Source organism: Podarcis tiliguerta (assembly GCF_965153285.1).
Source record: "Podarcis tiliguerta genome assembly, chromosome: 4".
Taxonomy (NCBI): domain Eukaryota; kingdom Metazoa; phylum Chordata; class Lepidosauria; order Squamata; family Lacertidae; genus Podarcis; species Podarcis tiliguerta.
This window is the reverse complement of record NC_139537.1, coordinates 45,335,087-45,353,368: the sequence shown is the minus strand read 5'-3', so window position 1 is coordinate 45,353,368 and position 18,282 is coordinate 45,335,087. Positions and strand designations below refer to the sequence as shown.

The 18,282-nt window shown below is 39.9% G+C and overlaps 1 protein-coding gene and 1 long non-coding RNA gene across 2 annotated transcripts in view; one reads left to right on the top strand and one right to left on the bottom strand.

The window, feature by feature from the left end:
* Window positions 1–13,160, bottom strand: part of LOC310677049 — a 39,768-nt gene extending 26,608 nt beyond the window's left edge. Inside the window, exon 1 of the long non-coding RNA XR_014510897.1 lies at window positions 12,535–13,160. This is a non-coding gene — a long non-coding RNA (uncharacterized lncRNA). The remainder of the gene's footprint in view (window positions 1–12,534) is intronic.
* Window positions 1–18,282, top strand: part of NRIP1 (nuclear receptor interacting protein 1) — a 75,201-nt gene that overhangs the window by 28,636 nt on the left and 28,283 nt on the right. The window lies entirely within an intron of this gene.

The following is an 18,282-nucleotide window of genomic DNA, read 5'->3' as shown; positions in this document are numbered from 1 at the left end:
CATGTAAATGGCAAAGGAGTGTATTTGATTTTTTGTTAATACATAAACAACGGAAATCTAATGCGAACTAAATTCATTAGATCACAGGAATAATATTGTAGTAATTATTCTCATAGAGGAATTATTAGACTGCAAAATCATATAACTAGTTTTCTCAGTGTGCGCATGAAGTTAGATGACCTTTTGAAACTCTTCTCTGTAACAGAAGTAGCTTGTCATGGAGCTGCTTGGGAAACCTTAGTTCAAAACCAGCCTGAAATAGCAAAATAAATGGTTGGGTCCTAGTTACAAGAATTTTGCAGTTCCCTGTCTGTTTAAACTTTCTTTCATTCTGATTTGTTTCTTAGAATCTGCCCTAGTGTTGCATGAAAATCATTTGCTTCTTTTTTGTTAATTAGTTTTTAACATTGGAACAGTTAGCATAGAATACACTGCTCGTTTAGTGACTTAGATTAGCCCTAGGGAACACATCCTTTTAGTTTGAAGCTGCTTTACTGGCAGCCAAGGGCATGCCTTGGAGTTGCTTAGGTTGGCCCTGCCAAGGGCCCAGATGGGTACAAAAATGGTGCCTCTGACTTGGAATGGTTAGGAGCCTGCCCACGTGCTCCCCAGACCATTTCTCCATTCCTCTAGGCAGCTAGGTGTGGCTCACAGGCTCCTCTGGTTGCCTAGGTGGAGGAATCCAGTTGCTGTCGTGGCCATCATAGTACCCCTGCAAGGCCCCTTCCCCAGTCAGCTGGCAGCACTATTAGAAGTTTGAGCAGAGTGCCTAGTGGAGCTTGGAGGGAAGACAGTAGTGTAGTCCCAGCAGCCCAAACCACCAGCCCTTGAGAGTGTGCAGAAACCAGTACAGCCCAGAAGTGTAAATAAGCGGTATATTCAAAAGAAGTGTATGTAAAAAAAGAAGGGAGAGAAGCAGCCGGCATAGAGCTCAGAATCAAAACTAAACACTATATCAGAATATTGGTCTACCTAATGCTACACTTAATCCAAATTAACATTGCAAAAATTACTCTCAACCTTTGGTGCTGGCATCTTCTGGTATCAGATGCAGGTTGGGCTTAAGAGGGTCAAATGTAGCCTCACAAGTGTCATTTATAAAAGAGTATCGGATCCAAGTGGTTTTGGTTTACAAGTGGTTAGTTTGGAACTTTTGGGGAGGCTCGGGGAGATGGTAGACACCTTCTGGGAGCCGAGAACGATGGCTATTAATTAGGAACTCTGTGTTTTAGAAGGGACATGCCTCATTCCCTAGTCATGATGGAGGGCAGGAGCCTAGAGGGCCGCAGGATGGAGGTGCCAGAAAATGGGTGCCCCCCCAATTGAGACTCATTTCTAGAATACTTTGTTTGCCTGACACTTAGTCATATCCTTCTGGCAACAGGTACTGAACAGTTTGTCTTGAATGGGGAATCAAGTCCTTGTAGAGCTTTTGACCACACATTGAACATCAAAACTAGTGCGCTTGTGGAATGGTGTACTTGTGGGAGTTTGTAGCCAGAACTGTTAGCTATGTACTGTCTGGAATGCAGCACTTCCTCTCAGCACTAAAAAAGATAGGGAAAGGTTGTCAAGCAGGGATTCCAGGCTGCATGCTTTTATAGTACAGAATGGCTGTGTTCCAAAGATTGCTCTGTTCTCAGAAGCAGAGTGACAAGCTAAGTATATTGGAAATGAAACTGCAGATTTGACCTACAGCTTTTATGATAGGGTGGGGGGGGAGTCATTCTTATGGCTCCCTAGGCTTCTTTGGGAGGAAAGGCAGGATATAACTTTTAAAAAATAATAATGGGGGAAATCACACTTAGATTCAAGATTCAGGTAGGTAGCCGTGTTGATCTGATGCAGTCGAAATAAATAACAAAAAAAAAGTCCAGTAGCACCTTAGAGACCAACTAAGTTTGTTCTGGGTATATGCGTCCAAGCACATGCACACTTCTTCAGATACACTGAAACAGAAGTCACCAGACCCTTATATGTAGTGGGAGGGTGGGGTGGGGTTTTTCTCAGAAGGGTAGTAGGAGATGGGTGACTCAATGGGTATGGTAAATCTGTTGATGACTGTTAACGACTGCAATTAGTCCTACAGGAAAAAGCTTTCTCCTACTACCCATCTGGAAAAACCCCACCCCACACTTCTGGTGACTTCTGTTTCAGTGTATCTGAAGAAGTGTGCATACACACAAAAGCTTATACCCAAAAGGAACTTTGTTGTTCTCTAAGGTGCTACTGGACAATTTTTAATTTTTTCTATTTTTTAAGATTCAGTTACTAAAGTCTAGTTTTCATATAAGTTCCTATATCTTTCTTCAGCGATCTTATTGGCTTCATTTCAGTTTAATTGCTCTCCTTTCCTGATGCATTGTTCATGAAGGTATGGCTATGAAGAAAGAAAGCCTGTTTAGAGCTTATGAGTCCACTTTTAACTTAGAAACTAATCTAAGCACCTGTCTTGATCTCATTTAAACTTTCTCCTTCATTCACTTTCTCTGGTACCTTATTTGTGGTTTTTATTGCCATTGCATGCCACAGTTCTGCTTGATTTAACTATTTACTTGTGATCTCAGGCAATGCCTGTGTATAATTTTGTGAAACCTGTTCAAAGTCACCTTTATGTTTTCTTGTTTATAGTAGCTTGAATCTGCTTATACACAAATGTATCCAGGATGAACTTTATCTAGCTGTCTTTACTTACTTTCAAATTAATCAAAAGCTATAGTAGTAAGTGGCTTTTCTTGGAGATAGATAGATAGATAGATAGATAGATAGATAGATAGATAGATAGATAGACAGACAAACTAGCAATTCACAGACCACTTTTTACTGGCACAAATGTTCATTGATTTCAAATGTGATACTTCTTGGAATATTTTGGATTCAACATCTGACTAATTGCCATTTCAATTTATATTCTCGAAGCTCCAAAAATGAAAATGCTACAATGGTTGTGTTACATATACATACTTGCACTATTTATTTCTTGGAACCTGCTTTTATTGCACCCTTTCCTTTCTAAACTAGGTACAGGTCTAGAACTGTGGCCTTACCCTATTACATTCCCACAGGACCATCCCCACAACAAAGGCAAATATGGGTGCACCTTCACAACTCCAAGAGGGAGTTAGGGTGCCCAGCTTAGATGGTAGTATTTTCTGACAATCTATTCATTTAAACTTAACACACAAATATTTTAAAATTTAGGATTCCTTTTTTATTATTGTTGTTTACAGAGAATAGTCTAAGTAATCTTGACAAAATGGGAATATCTGTCATCCGTAAATGGACCATTAGGTCCATTCGCGGACTCTGGGGTTGCGGCACTCATCTCGCTTTATTGGCCGAGGGAGCCGGCATTTGTCCGCAGACAGCTTCCGGGTCATGTGGCCAGCCTGACTAAGCCGCTTCTGGCAAACCAGAGCAGCGCACGGAAATGCCGTTTACCTTCCCACCAGAGCGGTACCTATTTATCTACTTGCACTTTGACGTGCTTTCGAACTGCTAGGTTGGCAGGAGCAGGGACCAAGCAATGGAAGCTCACCCCGTCGCAGGGAATTGAACCGCCGACCTTCTGATCGGCAAGCCCTAGGCTCAGTGGTTTAACCCACAGCGCCACCTGCATCCCTCTGTCATCTGTACTGCTACACTAATTCAGAATCATAGTGCTCTCATTGTGTAACACAGTTCCACAGGTTGTACTTAAGCTCCCAGCACTGCCCCCATACCTTATAGAACTGATTTTCAGGAAGTAGGAATCTGCAGGTCTTTTCCCATCAGGATATCCAAGTAAAGTGGAACTCAGGGGAAATCTAGATGCAACCCTGAGAAACTTAGTTTTGAAAGTTCTTCATGTAGAACTGAGCTAGAGTGTTGAGGCCTTGATCTTTGGATGAAGGGTGATGTACAAATTTATTGGGGGGCGGGGACCATGAATTCACTCTTTTATTCATCTATCAGTTCTGCCAAAATAATGTGCAAGACCTTCATTATACCTTTAAAAAGAATCATTTACAGAAAAATCCAGAGCAAGTTGCCCTGCTATTTAAGACTTAGAGAGAGAAAAAGCTTCAAATAAAATATTTAAAAACTATTATAGATGTCTTAGTCAAGTGATGATTTTCACAAATATGAGTATGCCTTGACTGGTGCTTAGCTAATTCAGTGTATGTGTATTCCTTCATTAATTGCCACTTAAAGCTATAACCGGAGAAAATAGGAACTGTGACAATATTTGGATTGAATAAGTTGGTTGTCACATTAGCCATTGTTTTTGTAGAATTGTGTATAATGGCATTTTATTTCTTGTATATTCCTTTTAAACAAGGATTTCTGGACGTTATAATATTTTTGTTTGTTTTGCTCTCTGGCCAGCTTGCTTCTTGAAAGCTGCACATCTCAGAGTAAAAACCCATTATCTTATTTTGAATTTACATGCCTACTTCACTAGAATTGGTTTGACTCCTTTATACTGTGTCCTCCAAATAATTTCGGCTATCTACAGTTCTCTTAATATCAAATTTTGTAGGATTCCCAGAGTGTCAGAAACCTCACTATGCAAATCCTGGCTTTAAGAAATGTCTTTTTTAAAAGCCTGCCTGAGGCCAGTGTGACTTCACCCTTAAATGGATTATTTGCTTTTCTGTTTTCTGGCATCTACTTTTGGCATCATGAAATCTGGCAGCTCTTCATGTCTGGCTAAATCTGTCCTATATTTTCTTTAATTCAACCTGTTCTACCTGGGTTGTGCAACATGTTGGTGTTGGGAACATCTGCTTCATGGGTGGCCAACTCCCAAGAGACTGCGATCTACTCACAGAGTTAAAAACTGGCAGTGATCTACCCCCCCTTTTTTGGGGTTCAGTTCTTGAGCTTTTTTAGGGAGGAGGAAAGCCCCATTTTTGGGGAGTGCAGGGCTTTTTTTTAGGAGAGCCAAAGTTGTTTAGCTTCTTTGAGGGGGAGCCAGTGATCTACCACAGATGTCCTGTGATTTACCGGTAGATCACGATCTACGTGTTGGACATGCCTGAACTTGAATACAGAGAGGTGGGTGCTCTATATGAGTTGGATATATTTCCACCTCTGTTATTTAGTATGCAGGAGAAGGCATTATATTGAATATTTATATGTAAGATAAAAGGTATTGCGGTATAGTAGGTGTGTGTTTATTGTAGTGAGCCTTTGACTTTTAAGAAGAAACAATATTTATTAAAATGCTACTACAGTGGTACCTCAGGTTACATACGCTTCAGGTTACATACCCTTCAGGTTACAGACTCCCAGAAATAGTGCTTCAGGTTAAGAACGTTGTTTCAGGATGAGAACAGAAATCATGCTCCAGCGGCGCGGCGGCAGCAGGAGGCCCCATTAGCTAAAGTGGTGCTTCAGGTTAATAACAGTTTCAGGTTAAGAATGGACCTCCGGAACGAATTAAGTACTTAATCTGAGGTACCACTATAGTACCATATAATAAGCCGATACATGAGAAAATTAGAATTTCAATAGGTTGATGGTATTGTTGTATTGCTAGAAATGCTTTACATTTGTTTGGCACTAGAGCCCATTTTCTGTCAAAGGGTACCTATCGCTGAGGGTAGAACCATATGTTATATGGTAAATGTGCAGTTCTCAGTGCTTTTCAGTACAGTAGTACCTCAGGTTAAGAACTTAATTCGTTCTGGAGGTCTGTTCTTAACCTGAAACTGTTCTTAACCTGAGGTACCACTTTAGCTAATGGGGCCTCCCACTGCCGCCGCACAATTTCTGTTCTCATCCTGAAGCAAAGTTCTTAACCCGAGGTACTATTTCTGGGTTAGCGGAGTCTGTAACCTGAAGCATCTGTAACCTGAAGCATCTGTAACCCGAGGTACCACTGTATTGCTTTTTCAGGGAGGGAGGAAATTGGTGGTGTAAGCAATATACTTTTGCCTTTTAACAGCTAGTGAGGTTTCATTCGAACTATATCTAAAACAAGGCAGAATACCTCCCCTCCCCATTTCACAGAGTGTTTTGTGTTCTCTGGGATTCATTTTTGGCAACTTTAAGGGCAAATAGTCCATAATTGTTCATTTTTGTCAGTATGTGTGCCTGTTGTTGTATAAAACAAGGTGTATTCCCCCCTTTATTTTTTATATGAGGTGGGAAAGCATTGGCCTTCCCCGCGGAGTGTTGGAGCTACTGTCAAAGCAGAATGGTTCTTGAGGTGACAGTTAAGAAAGTGAGGAGAGAGAGAGAGAGAGAGAGAGAGAGAGAGAGAGAAACCAGCTTGATGAAAATCAAGGAACATCAGGCAACTCTTGCAATAGCCTTCTAGGGCTGTTTTTGCCCCACAACTTGAAACTGACAGCCTGGGGCTAGGCTGAATGTTTTGGCCCAGCTTTAAACCAGACTTTTGGCACATAGTATCAAAAAGTTTGTAAAGCTGACTGGAGCTTAGGAGCATCTGGTTCAGGGTGACTCATTCCTCTTAAGTGTTCTGTGTCCTTAAAGTGCAGAGAGGATGGGTTTTGACAATGAGAACAGTTAAACTAGACAGGAACGCAGAGAAGTGGCTGCCAATTACCACACTATGACAATTAAATTCCTGGTAGCAAAAGTGAAGATCAATGGAATACAGTTATCTCTGACTATAATGAAGAACAACAGCACAAGTCAGGATGAAAGTTGGTAGCGAAATCCATTTCACTGGGAAGATTTACTTTGTATCTTAGAGTCTATGGGATTTATCCAAACATTGTATTTATTTAGTTACTTTAACGGCTTTTCTAGCGTGCTTTATAGTAGTAAACAAACAACAAATTCTGGTTACAGTTTGTGGTTTGTTTGGGAAAAACGAATAATGAGCCCAGATTTTAACATAGCAAAGCAAACTCTAAGCCTCCTTATATTTTGTCATGTAGCTACTAGATTCCATGTCAGAGTGGTATTGCCCGGATCTGATAAGCATGAGAGACAGGCAGATCATTTAGGGCATTATCCAGTTAGATCGCAGGGCAAGAGCAATGTAAAAATCAGTTATCTGGTGGTAATCAAGAAATACAAAGACAAAATCAGGGGTGCAGTCAAAGCAGGGGCAGGGAGAGATATTTCCAACTAAACTGAAGCTGACTAGCTAGCTAACTTTTGGTTATGACAGAGACAGAATTTCTGTCTCCCAAAATACTTGTGCCTTGGAACAATTAGCAATGGCACCAACAAGATGAGAGGGGACTAAATAGTGCTAGGATGTGGCATTAAGTTATAAGCATTTTTTTATCTGATTGGAAACAATGAATACAAAGCAATCAGAAGTGAATGTACCCAGAAAATCTTACAGTTATATTTAACTTCAAAAGAGGAAACTCTAGAATGGAAGGACCATATAAAAGAAAGCTGAAAGGTATAGTTTGGAGAGTCTAATCCATTTGAATGTTAAAACTGTTTCAGTAGAGGCTAAGTCACCAAACTTCAAGAAGCAATAAAGGAGTTGAGTCGATTCTTTCCCAAAACAACGTGTACAGTCTCTGGAAAACCAAATGTAAATGTATGTTCAATTCAAAGAAGTAATGTGAAGAGTACATCGTGAAATATATGAAAATGAATACTAAAAACATATTAAAATATGTTATAACTAGGAAATTATCCAGAGAAGTAGGCGGATCACAAAAATGAATGCTACTGTAAAATATGTCATAAAGTTCCTCATACTTTATGAATCATTGTTTTCAGGCAATGCACCCAAATAACTATTTCAAATACAGGTTATAAAGATGGCAATTGTAAAGAATTACAGGCCTATGTGTGCTGCCCCCACCCTGCATGCTGCGAAGACATTTCTGGAAGCTTTTGGTTTCATTGTTAACTAATCACAGCTTGCTGCTTTATCTAAACCTGGACAAACAGTGGTTAATCGTAATTATAGTTCGTGGAAACAAGCCAATTTCAAGCCCTCCTTATGAAGCTGGCTAGTTTTCACATAGTTAAAATTAACTACAGTTTAAGATTTGGACAGTTCCAGGTAATCTAAAATGGGGGGGTACAAACTACCCTTGCAACTGTGCTGGAGGAGTAGGAACGAGTATTCAAGCTGTAGGATAGGTATGGGGCTTACTTACAATTCTGAATTACATTCCATATGCAGCCCAAGTAGCAAGATTGTTGAGCTTTTATCTTAAATATGTAATTTATTGTGAAAATGAACTTTCTTTCCTGAAAGATTAGAAGATACCTAATGTAACACCATTATATTAAAAAAAAAATCCCATGGTAGATGGGAGGGGTGGGCTACAAGAAGTCTCCAACCTGTTAGCCAAATATCTAGAGAGTGACAGCAGCATTTTTGTGAAACATTATTAAGGCTAAAATTATGAAACTTATAAAAAATACAAGTTGCTCTTAAGGAACAATATCATAGCTTCCTCAAAGGAAAGGCTTGCTTGATAGCACCGGCTTTTCAGAATACTTTCTTGTCAACAAGTGCGCTGATGGGTGTGATCCTGCAGATTTGCAATCTAGCACAGTGTTAAGCATGTTTAAGCCCAATGAATTTACTTGAGAAAGTCCCATACCAAAGGCTTCTGTAGTTATGGCCAAACTACCTGTGGTATGACTTATTTGTGATGAGAATTTTGGTGCTTTCTTTAAAACAAAAACTAATCACCCCAAGGTGACTGGGAGAAGGTTTTTAAATCCTTTTGTCTCATGCTCTTTTGATAATGTAAATTACTCCCTTCCCAAATCTGCCATTAAGGCTGTTGGAAATAAATTCGGATACATTGATGAGTTGTAAGAAATCATGTTCTTAGCAGAAAGCTACCGGTAATTGAAAATGTAAACTCAGTATTTTGTGGCAAAGAAGGCAAAGTCACTGTTAGGAAAGGATAAAAAACAAAATAACAAGTATTTTGTCAAGTATGTTGTCATATAATACTGTGCAAAAGATCTGATCTGGTTGCCTAATCTCAAAAAGAACAATATGGAGTTAAAAAATATGGCGACTGGGTGCCCCCCCCCCCGTGTGCTAAGTGATACTATATTATGATTTACTACTGTTGTTGTCCTTTTAAAGTCTTAATAAAATGTAATTTTAAAAAAGTATTCAAAATTTACAGAAAATGAAAACTGCTGGGGGCGGCGGAAATCATATGAAGAAAGCTAAAGAATTTCTGAGTTTCAGTTTATAAAACAAGAAGTGAGAGGAGACACAAGGAGGTCTATGCACCATGAATACTACCCAGTTAGGCAGACTTTGAGCTGTAACACTTAATCAAAATGCACAAACAGTTTATTTGTGGTATTCACCGCAGAAGTACAGATGTTGACAACCAGATTAGCTCATTTTCAATAGGATGATGTTGTAAACAAAAACTGCTCCCTTTGCCTTACACGGTACACAAGAGCCCTTATAGAGTCCTTTGTAGGTTCTCCATCAGTAGGAGAAAATAACAGAGGCCAACCAGAGAATATTGAATATTGAAAAGCCTGATCTTTATTAAAGCTGTTGCAACAGGGTGCTCCCCTACATGGATGAGGAGGAACCATGCACGCAAGGCCTTATATAGACTTTTGAACTGCCCACCTTGGAGCCCAAGACCACCCCTCTATACATCTTACATATATCACAGAAGGGGTGTAGCCCAAGACCAACCCCCAGTACATCAGACAAGGGGCGGATTACAACCGAAATCTGAGTACGTTGTTTTTATCCCGTCTGCCAGATTACCTGATTGGATTATCTGGGCATCCTGGCCACTCTTTTTTTATGATAACTACTCAGTTCCTGAATCCAGGTCACAGGTTCACCCTATTCATATCTTAAATGTGCCTTTGAGATAGGATTTGTGAGCAAAGAGACAATGGGGAGGCTCCCCATTTCCTTCGACTTTGCAGAGAAATATTTGAGGTCAATTGGAAGCGACAAATGGTTTCAGGACTTTTTCTGTGGGTCTCAGACATGTGGTCTATACATTTATGTATATGCTTGCTTGTTGTTGTTTAGTCGTTCAGTCGTGTCCGACTCTTCGTGACCCCCTGGACCAGAGCACGCCAGGCACTCCTGTCTTCCACATATGCTTGCTACATATATATATATCCTTAAAATTCTTACAACAATGAGATAAATTCGTGTACGTTAAGTCAATAATTAGAGAGAGTCCATGTTCCAGGTAGCACATTACCTATGGAAACCAGATTAAGATTTTAAGCCACTTGTTTGGACTATCATCATCATGTCTTGCTTATGAAACTCATCGAAGATATCTAGCTGGCCACTACTGAAAACATATAACTAGATGGGTGTCAACCTGGCTTTCTTGGGGAAAGAGATGCCCCGTGTCTTGAGATTTATTTTATTAGATGTACTTGTTATATTACTTAGTTTTCACTACCCATTCTTAATGGACTGTATAGTATAGATAACATTCTGTAGGTCTTTCTTCTTGTTCCCATCTGGTTTATTTCTTTATAAAGGCAAAATATGCTTGTCTTTAAGCATAATCAGTCAAATATAATTATTACAAAGCCTGAAGTTAGGAATGTATGTAAGGATGGCTTCTTGCTATTTCTGATCCCTGCATTACTTACAGACCTGATCATGCTTTCATTCAGTTCAATCAGTCTTGTAAGTGCTTTAATGTATGCTCAAAGGGTTGATTTGACAACCAAGGATTGCTGCAGTGCAGTGGCATTTCAGCTGTGACCTCTTTTACTGGCTGTATCCCAATATACACTTGGTACAGTAACCTGCCAGGCTATTCTGTCTATCCCAGCAAGCCTTTATTTTGTGTTTGTTGTGTAGGTAGAAGCTATGTGCTAAGGTTGTACAGTAAATGTAATGGCAACAAGGCAATTAAGGGATCATATATTATTTTTATTAGCATTTTGAGTTTCAAACACTGACAAGACAACTGGGGACCCCACCTTGTGATTTTTTTGCAGAAATTAAAAGGGGATGAAAAGAATCCAGTAAATAAAAAAGAACAGATAAACTGATCTGAAATGTTTAGAAATGTGGGTGTGTCTCCTTTATAAGAGAGGTTCTACGGAGTTTTTGCTGATTCCTTATATCACAGAATCTTAAACTGGAGATATTCATACACATAACAAACTAATCTCATTTCAATAGTAAAAGTATGTTAGAATAGAAGTATTGATATACAATTGTTATATATCAGTGTTTAAAAGCAATAAACCAAAATAGCTTTTATTTCTAAACTGCAAATGATTGCCTTAGCAACCCATGTATAGTAGTAGCCTAACAGTGTAACCATATATAAATGTCTACTAAGAAGAAAGTCTCATGTTCTGTGGAGTGTACTCCCAGGTAGGTTTGCAGCCTAATTTTAGATCATTGCAGAGGAAGACAGGGACCCTGCAGCATCATTATGGAAGTCTTTCTGTGAAAGATTTGGTGAGCCTGCAGATGGGTGTGAAAAATCATTGCACTGAATTTTTAAAAATATGGTCAGATGAGTTGGAAATGACCGAGGGTCATCTAGTCCAACCTCCTGCAATGCAGGAATCTCAACTAAAGCATCCATGGTGGATGGCCATCCAACCTCCAAATAAGGAGAGTCCACCATATTTCAAGGGAGTCTGTTCCATTGTCAAACAATCTCCTTTCTTGTAACTTGAATTAGTTGGTTTGGGTCCTACCCTCCGGATGCGCTTCTTCATATCGCAGCTCATCTGTAAGCAACATGCAACCACACTTGTTTCTTTATATGCCTCCCACTTTTCTTGTTGGAATTACCCATAAGACACTCCTATGCATCTTGGCCTCAATAGTTCCTTAAGCGTTTTGAAATCAGCCTTCTTAAATACCTATATACTCTCAATCTGTCTTCCATGGTCCAGGTCATAGATCTCTTCATAAGTGTACCCTTCTCCCTTCTTGTTTGGTCTATTCATTTTGAACAGGTTAATCCCCTCAATTTATCCTTTCCAGTCATGAGTCTCATCATTCTGCTGCCATCTGTAATATTACCTCCCTCCCCTCAGGATTTAGTTTAAAGTACTCCTGATAAGGTTCATGAGACCCTTAGCAAACACATACCTGCCAACCACTGTGAAGTGCGGAGACCATGGTCCAAGAAACCAAACTTTTCCTTACAACACCACCTAGAAGACCCCCTTCCCAGCCTATACCTTTACAGCTTCCTCCTCTTGGCTCATTATCCCACCGTTTTTGCCTGGGGAAAACCCATGGTTTAGCACTGAATCAGAGCAAATGGCAATCGGCTGATTGTTCCTATTTATCTCTTAAAGAGTGGGTTTTCCAGGGGGAAGCAGCAGGGCAAAGGCAAATTGCTCATATCTGTGCCCAGGAAGCACAGCACAAGTGGAAAACCACTTGGACCCATGCTTTCTAGGTGCAGGACAAGCAGAAGTGTGAATCAGCTCCTTGTTCCCCCTTCAGAGGTATGACAGGAACAAGAAGTGATGCCAAGAATCAATCAAGTTATAATCTAGGCCTTTAAATATAACTAACACTAAACAAAAATGGGGAGATGCAGACACCACCATTGTGATGCAGCAGCTCCTTATAACAAGAGATAAAAGTACCTTGCTACTCCTGAGCACTGAAATGTCTCTGGACCTCAGTGGGCAACGTGTAGTTTTGAGCTTTAAAAAGGCCTTGTTATGATTTCATTGTACATTGTGACGTGAAACTTCTGTAATGCTGTTTTCTGCCCATTGTGTGCTGGCCCAGAATAAGCTGTCTGGCTTATTCTGAGCCAGCACACCACCGCTGAAACAATCTTAAGGATATATGTGATGCTTCTCTTGGGAATATTGTTTATTTGTATCAAGAAACCAGTTCATTTCTGTTCTTTAGGCATAGGAGTATGGCATGTCTGCTTGTAGTTTTGAATCAGACTTTGTTCCTAATACACCTAAATCAGTGGGGTCTCTGATGGAAGAGGGTGTGATAAACTGTACTTATCAGCGGGTTCTCTTTGTCTACTGCTCACAAAGCATACAAAATAAACCGTATTATATGCCTTTGTATTTCATACATATTCCCATCTCCTTTGATAGCTGTCACATATTTTTCATGATGAAGTTCTGATTGCCCTACATGCTCACATAAGGCCTAATCCCATTAGACAAGGGGTCCTGTGCACTTTTCTTTAAGATGTGTAGGATCAGGCCTATTCTAATAAAGCACAGTGTCGTAAATGTCTCAGTCACTCCTAGCACTCTTGAAAAGGGAAGTGGGTGTGCATTAAATATATAATTATGTCCTGAATATGTTCACCAACTTTTATTCTGATAGCTGAATCTTCAAGTGAGACATTGCACAAGCACCCCTTAAAAATGGGTATCATGTTTCTCTGTGACACAGAGCATTGTTCTGAGCCTTCATACAGCCTTTTTTTTTTTTTTTTTTTTTTGCATTATTGCAATTGTTCAGGGAGATGTGAGCAGGGATCCCTAAATGTGGTTACAGGGCACCAGTGGTGACCATGTCTTTTCATTCTGGCAATAGGGAAAGTAATATACACTACCATAGGAATAATATATTTGCAAAGGCATTAGGAGCGCCAGGAGAAAGAGTCTGCTTTTCTTCAAGCTGTGCATTGTGATTCCAGCTGTACCTTGGGTTGGGTTGAGTTGGATGGGAGAGTATGCTAAACACACCCACCCACCCACCTCACTCTCTTCTCTTCTGCTGTAAAACTTAACTGGACAGCAAGTGTCAAAGGGAGATATCTGTTTTTCTTCTGGAATCAAGAAGGCAAGACTCACTAGATATTAGAAAGAAAGAGGAATTATTACCTATGAAGCCTAGCTACGTTTTGTCAACCTGTGAATTGCTTTGTCGATGTCATCATGCCCCCCCCCCCCCCAATCCTCCTTGAAAATGGAGCTAGTGTTCAGACTTCATGACCTGGACTTGTACAGCAAGTTTCATTCTGATATCTCAAATGTTCAACAGAGTCATGGCATTTCAGACAAACTGACTAACAAATTTACAAGGAATATGCTGAACTGTCAGTTCCTCTGACCAATAACCTAAGTCTGCCATTGTAGCATTCCGTGGAAAGAAACCCAGAGGAATAATGACACAATTTGTGTTTTAAGAAAGAGGAAACTAAATGTTGTGCAGTGAAGCTGCTGCATATTCAGTATTAATAGAAGTGCCAGTCTTTTGTTAAAAGGTTGCTTATATAATCTTTTATGAAAGAATGCTGCTTTTGTATGTCAAATGTGTGCTTCTCTATTGCTTATTAAACTGTATTTTTGGAATCCCCAAGACATGCTGCCTTTTGCATGAGAAGGGTTAAAAGGAGACAACATCCTGTCAAAGACCTTGTTTTTAATTTTGCCTCTCAGCCTGGCACAGATCCGGCTAAGAGCAGCCTAGATTAGTTCAGAAAACCTTTGAAGAGATTTAAGATGTCCTTCAGCCAGTTTGAAGGTTTTTGTCTTGCAAATCCAGTACAAGGGCGCCTGCAGGCATCTCGACCCTTGCTGTGCCGCTGATGCAGCTCAAGGTCACACTAACCCGCCCTGTGACATTCTACAACAACAACAGGGGGGGAAATGATGCAGTGAAACTGCTTCAGCATTCAGCCAACCAACAACTTCCTCGGTTCCTTACTAAAAGAGATACAGGGTGTGATTCCCTCCCTCCCTTTTATTTCTTTCCTTTTTTTCCCTTCCTAGATTTTGCTGTAGGAAATAATCCAGGATTTCTGGTGTGTGTGATGTCAAGGTCATTTCTTAATTAGAACACATGTAAAGAACAAAGCTAAATGGCTTCAAAACAGCTTTGTAGTTGATGGAGAGGATTTAAATTATTTAAAGAGATAGTTACCGAAGTATGATGGGGAAAGAATTCTAAAGACATTAACCCCTTCATTGTAAGTTTACATACGGTTCTTCCAAAGATGTGTCAAACCTTGATTAACTGCGTTTAGAACCATAGTGGATATGTTGCTCATATTTACAGCAAAGTCTCCAGTTGTCATGGCCCACTACATCTGAACTGTGAAAATTCAAAAGAATTTTCCAAGGGACGGTTATCAGAATCCTGTAGAACAAGGAAAATACTGCACTGCTTGTGAGATAGTTGTGATTTACTTTATTGCTGTTCGAAGTCCAGCCATTTCATATATGAGAAGATTGTTGCTTGAAGAAATTTCAGTCAATATTTTGTGTATTGAGAAAATCACAATGGAAGAGTCATATAGAAATCAAGGTAGGGGATAGAAGGTGCTTAAAGAGGAAGAGAACTGTAGTTTGCAAATCTTAGCTTTTAGGTGCACAACATCCTCGGCAGATGGGTAAGAAGAAACAAAGTGTAACAGAAAGTGCAATAAAGCCGAATGTATATAATGGTCCATTACGGGCCCAGTATACAATTCTCAACCGTTTTATCTATTATACCATATTGCATTATTTTTCTTTTCTTTTGATTTATTTCTTCCTTATCACCACATCTTCCTCCTTTTAAAAATACATTTGGCTAGGAAACTATATATATTCATTTTCTTGGAAATAGGTATCACTGGATAGGTCAGCATAACACTTTATGACTGATTTAAAATTAATAGGGAAATGTTGTCAGAGTTGTAACGGTTAGATTTCATGCTTGGGTTGCATATTGTAGTGCTTTATTTAGAGTGATATACTAGAGACTTTAAGGCAGAGAAGCTCTCATAGAAGTGATTATTAGAAGAGAATTGAGTTGTAAAGGAAGACTATGAAAGCAGCTTGTTAAATGAAGATGTATACTATTGTAGGAGATGATGGTTGTGGCATGGCAGCTAGTGAGGTGGCTCACTAGTTGAAATCACCATGCATGGCAATATTGGAGAGAGGGGAGTTCCTGCTGTGAGTAATGCCACACCCAGCGCTGTGTAAATGCACATTTATAGAGTGATTTGTGATTTGTCTGGTCTGGGCAAGGCAAGGCAAGCTTGCTGACACCAGCAGGGACAACTATCCACTCTGCAACCGGACACTTCCATGATGTTGGTTGTAGTATTCTGCATCACTACCCCCTCCTCCTGGTACCTAAAGGTAAGAATGAGAAATCCTCTCACATCTGCATCGCGAGGCAGCTCCCAGCAGTGCTTTTGTCTAGCAAACCACTAAAATAGTTTACTGCTGGTAGAGGTGATTGGGTACCTACTTTTATGTATCTGTATAATTGTTTAACTGTAGGCTTAAAGATGTTCCTAAGGTTTTAGTTGCTTTTTATTCATTCACAAGAATGTTTTTCCCCCAGTCGTGACTGAGGGCCTGCAGGCTTTTCTATACTTGGAATATGAAACAAAATGGAGTTAACAGTACACTCTAATTTAAAAGACAACTAACTTAAGTGCTAGTTAACTTAAGAAATTTTAATAGGTTGGTGGAATTGATGAGCTTTCAAAGGGTTTGGTACACCAAGAGATTGTTGACTATATTCATTGAATAGCAGGCCTCAGGCCTTACTGCTAACTGCTATTGAAAGTTCCTTTAATTTTTTAAAGGTGTTTATTATTTCTTTCTTAAATACACTTCTGCTCTGCCCCTTGGCAAGAAAGAAAGAAAGGTTCTCAGCAGTTTCCAAAAACCTGTACTAAAATGGTGCCTGCACTCAGGCTCACAATTTAAAAAGACATGACACGCGAGGGGGAAAAGAATGGGAGGGAGGAGGAAAAAGCAAGCTCAAGCAAACAAGTTCTTAGGGTTGTGAATGCCCTGCCCTTGATTGATAAAGAGCAGTGCCTCCCTGGAAGCAGTCTGTCCAGGAGTAGGTGATGATGTTTAAGTCAGGAGGACAGGACAGCTCCTGACACACAGTCCTCCCCTGAGATGGCAGTTAGAATCCACACAAGAGAGGACTTGAGGGAATTACCCTCCTTTCTCATTGATGCCAGTGGCAGTTTAGTTGTCAGTCTGCCAAGTAACATTGCTTCTGTTTCAGAAGCAAAAGCCCAAAGTTCCTTGGATCCCAACCCATAGTGCACTGAACATTTTTTGACCTGTATCATAGTTTGTTTTTGTGGTACAATGCAGTAATAGATAATTTGCGTTTTGGTGAATAGGACCTCTGTATGTGATTTGAAACTAAGTATTTGATAGTCCAAGCTCTCTTATCCTCCCTCTCCTCCCCACCTTCTGCTTCCTTTCTAGCAGCAGGCACATTTGAAGAAAATGATGGAGTTTCAGAGCAAGAAAACGTATAAAATGATAGCAGATAGGCAGTGTGAAATCTGTACCTTCTTGCCCTTGCCTGAGGTGTAGAATGCCCTTAATAGTATGTGAGACCTAGGCTCACCTGCTAATAATTTATAATTTACTGTCCTAATTCATCGATTTGTTACCACTAATTGTACTTCATTTACTTCTGTGTAGTTTCCAGTACCTAAAGGGTTGAAAGGTTGCTGTAATTGGCACCCGCAGCTGCTCTATCTCTTGACAGGGGATAATTTTGCAGCCTATGCTTTGTGTGACAGCTGCCTAATTGGGCATTCTCCCCTTGTAGCGAGCCTGCCTCCTCCAGCCTCCCTGCTGACAAATGGTGGTGGATTATAGATGAGGACATGCTGACCCATTCGACCTTGCTGAGACAGCGGGGAGGGGCCTCCTGCTACTTCAGGGAAGCTTTGGGTCATTTAAAGGACAAGGTCATGAGCCAGGTGGGGGAAATGACATGATATCACATGACAATAGCCTGATGACACGGTCATTATGTCAAGGACAAACTGATCAGTATTGATTTTGCTTCTGCCTTTATGATTTGTCACCGAAAGCACTGATACTTCAAAAGTATTTTGCCAGTTTACAGGAGATGAAATGCCAAATGATATGAGGGTTCCCCCCCCTTTTTTTCTGCATGCAGATCACACATGTAATAAAGCTCTGTTGATAATGAGTCAGATTCTCAATCTTACTGCCTAGGAAATACTACAGTTTCTGATAAGAGCTTTTGACAAATTCCAGGTATCCAGTTGCTGCTGAATATTTTAACATGTTAAATTCCAGTTTACAAATGTATAGCCAACATTACACATATCTAGTGGTTTATTATAACTTTATGGATAACAGAAAAGAGGCTACATATAAGTGATTTGGTGAATCTATATAATGTGTAAATATTCAAGTGATATCAACTGTTGTGAAGAATCAAAGCACACTATCCCAACTTTGGCAGGCCAAAAGAAAAACAAAGCAAAACCCAGCTTCTAATTATTTACAGTAAACATGCTTTAGGTGATGATTTTACAAGTGTTTTAAACTTTGTTCCATGCTGATAAACACCAGGCTGAATGACAGAACATTTGACATTTCTAATTTTAGACAATATTCAAT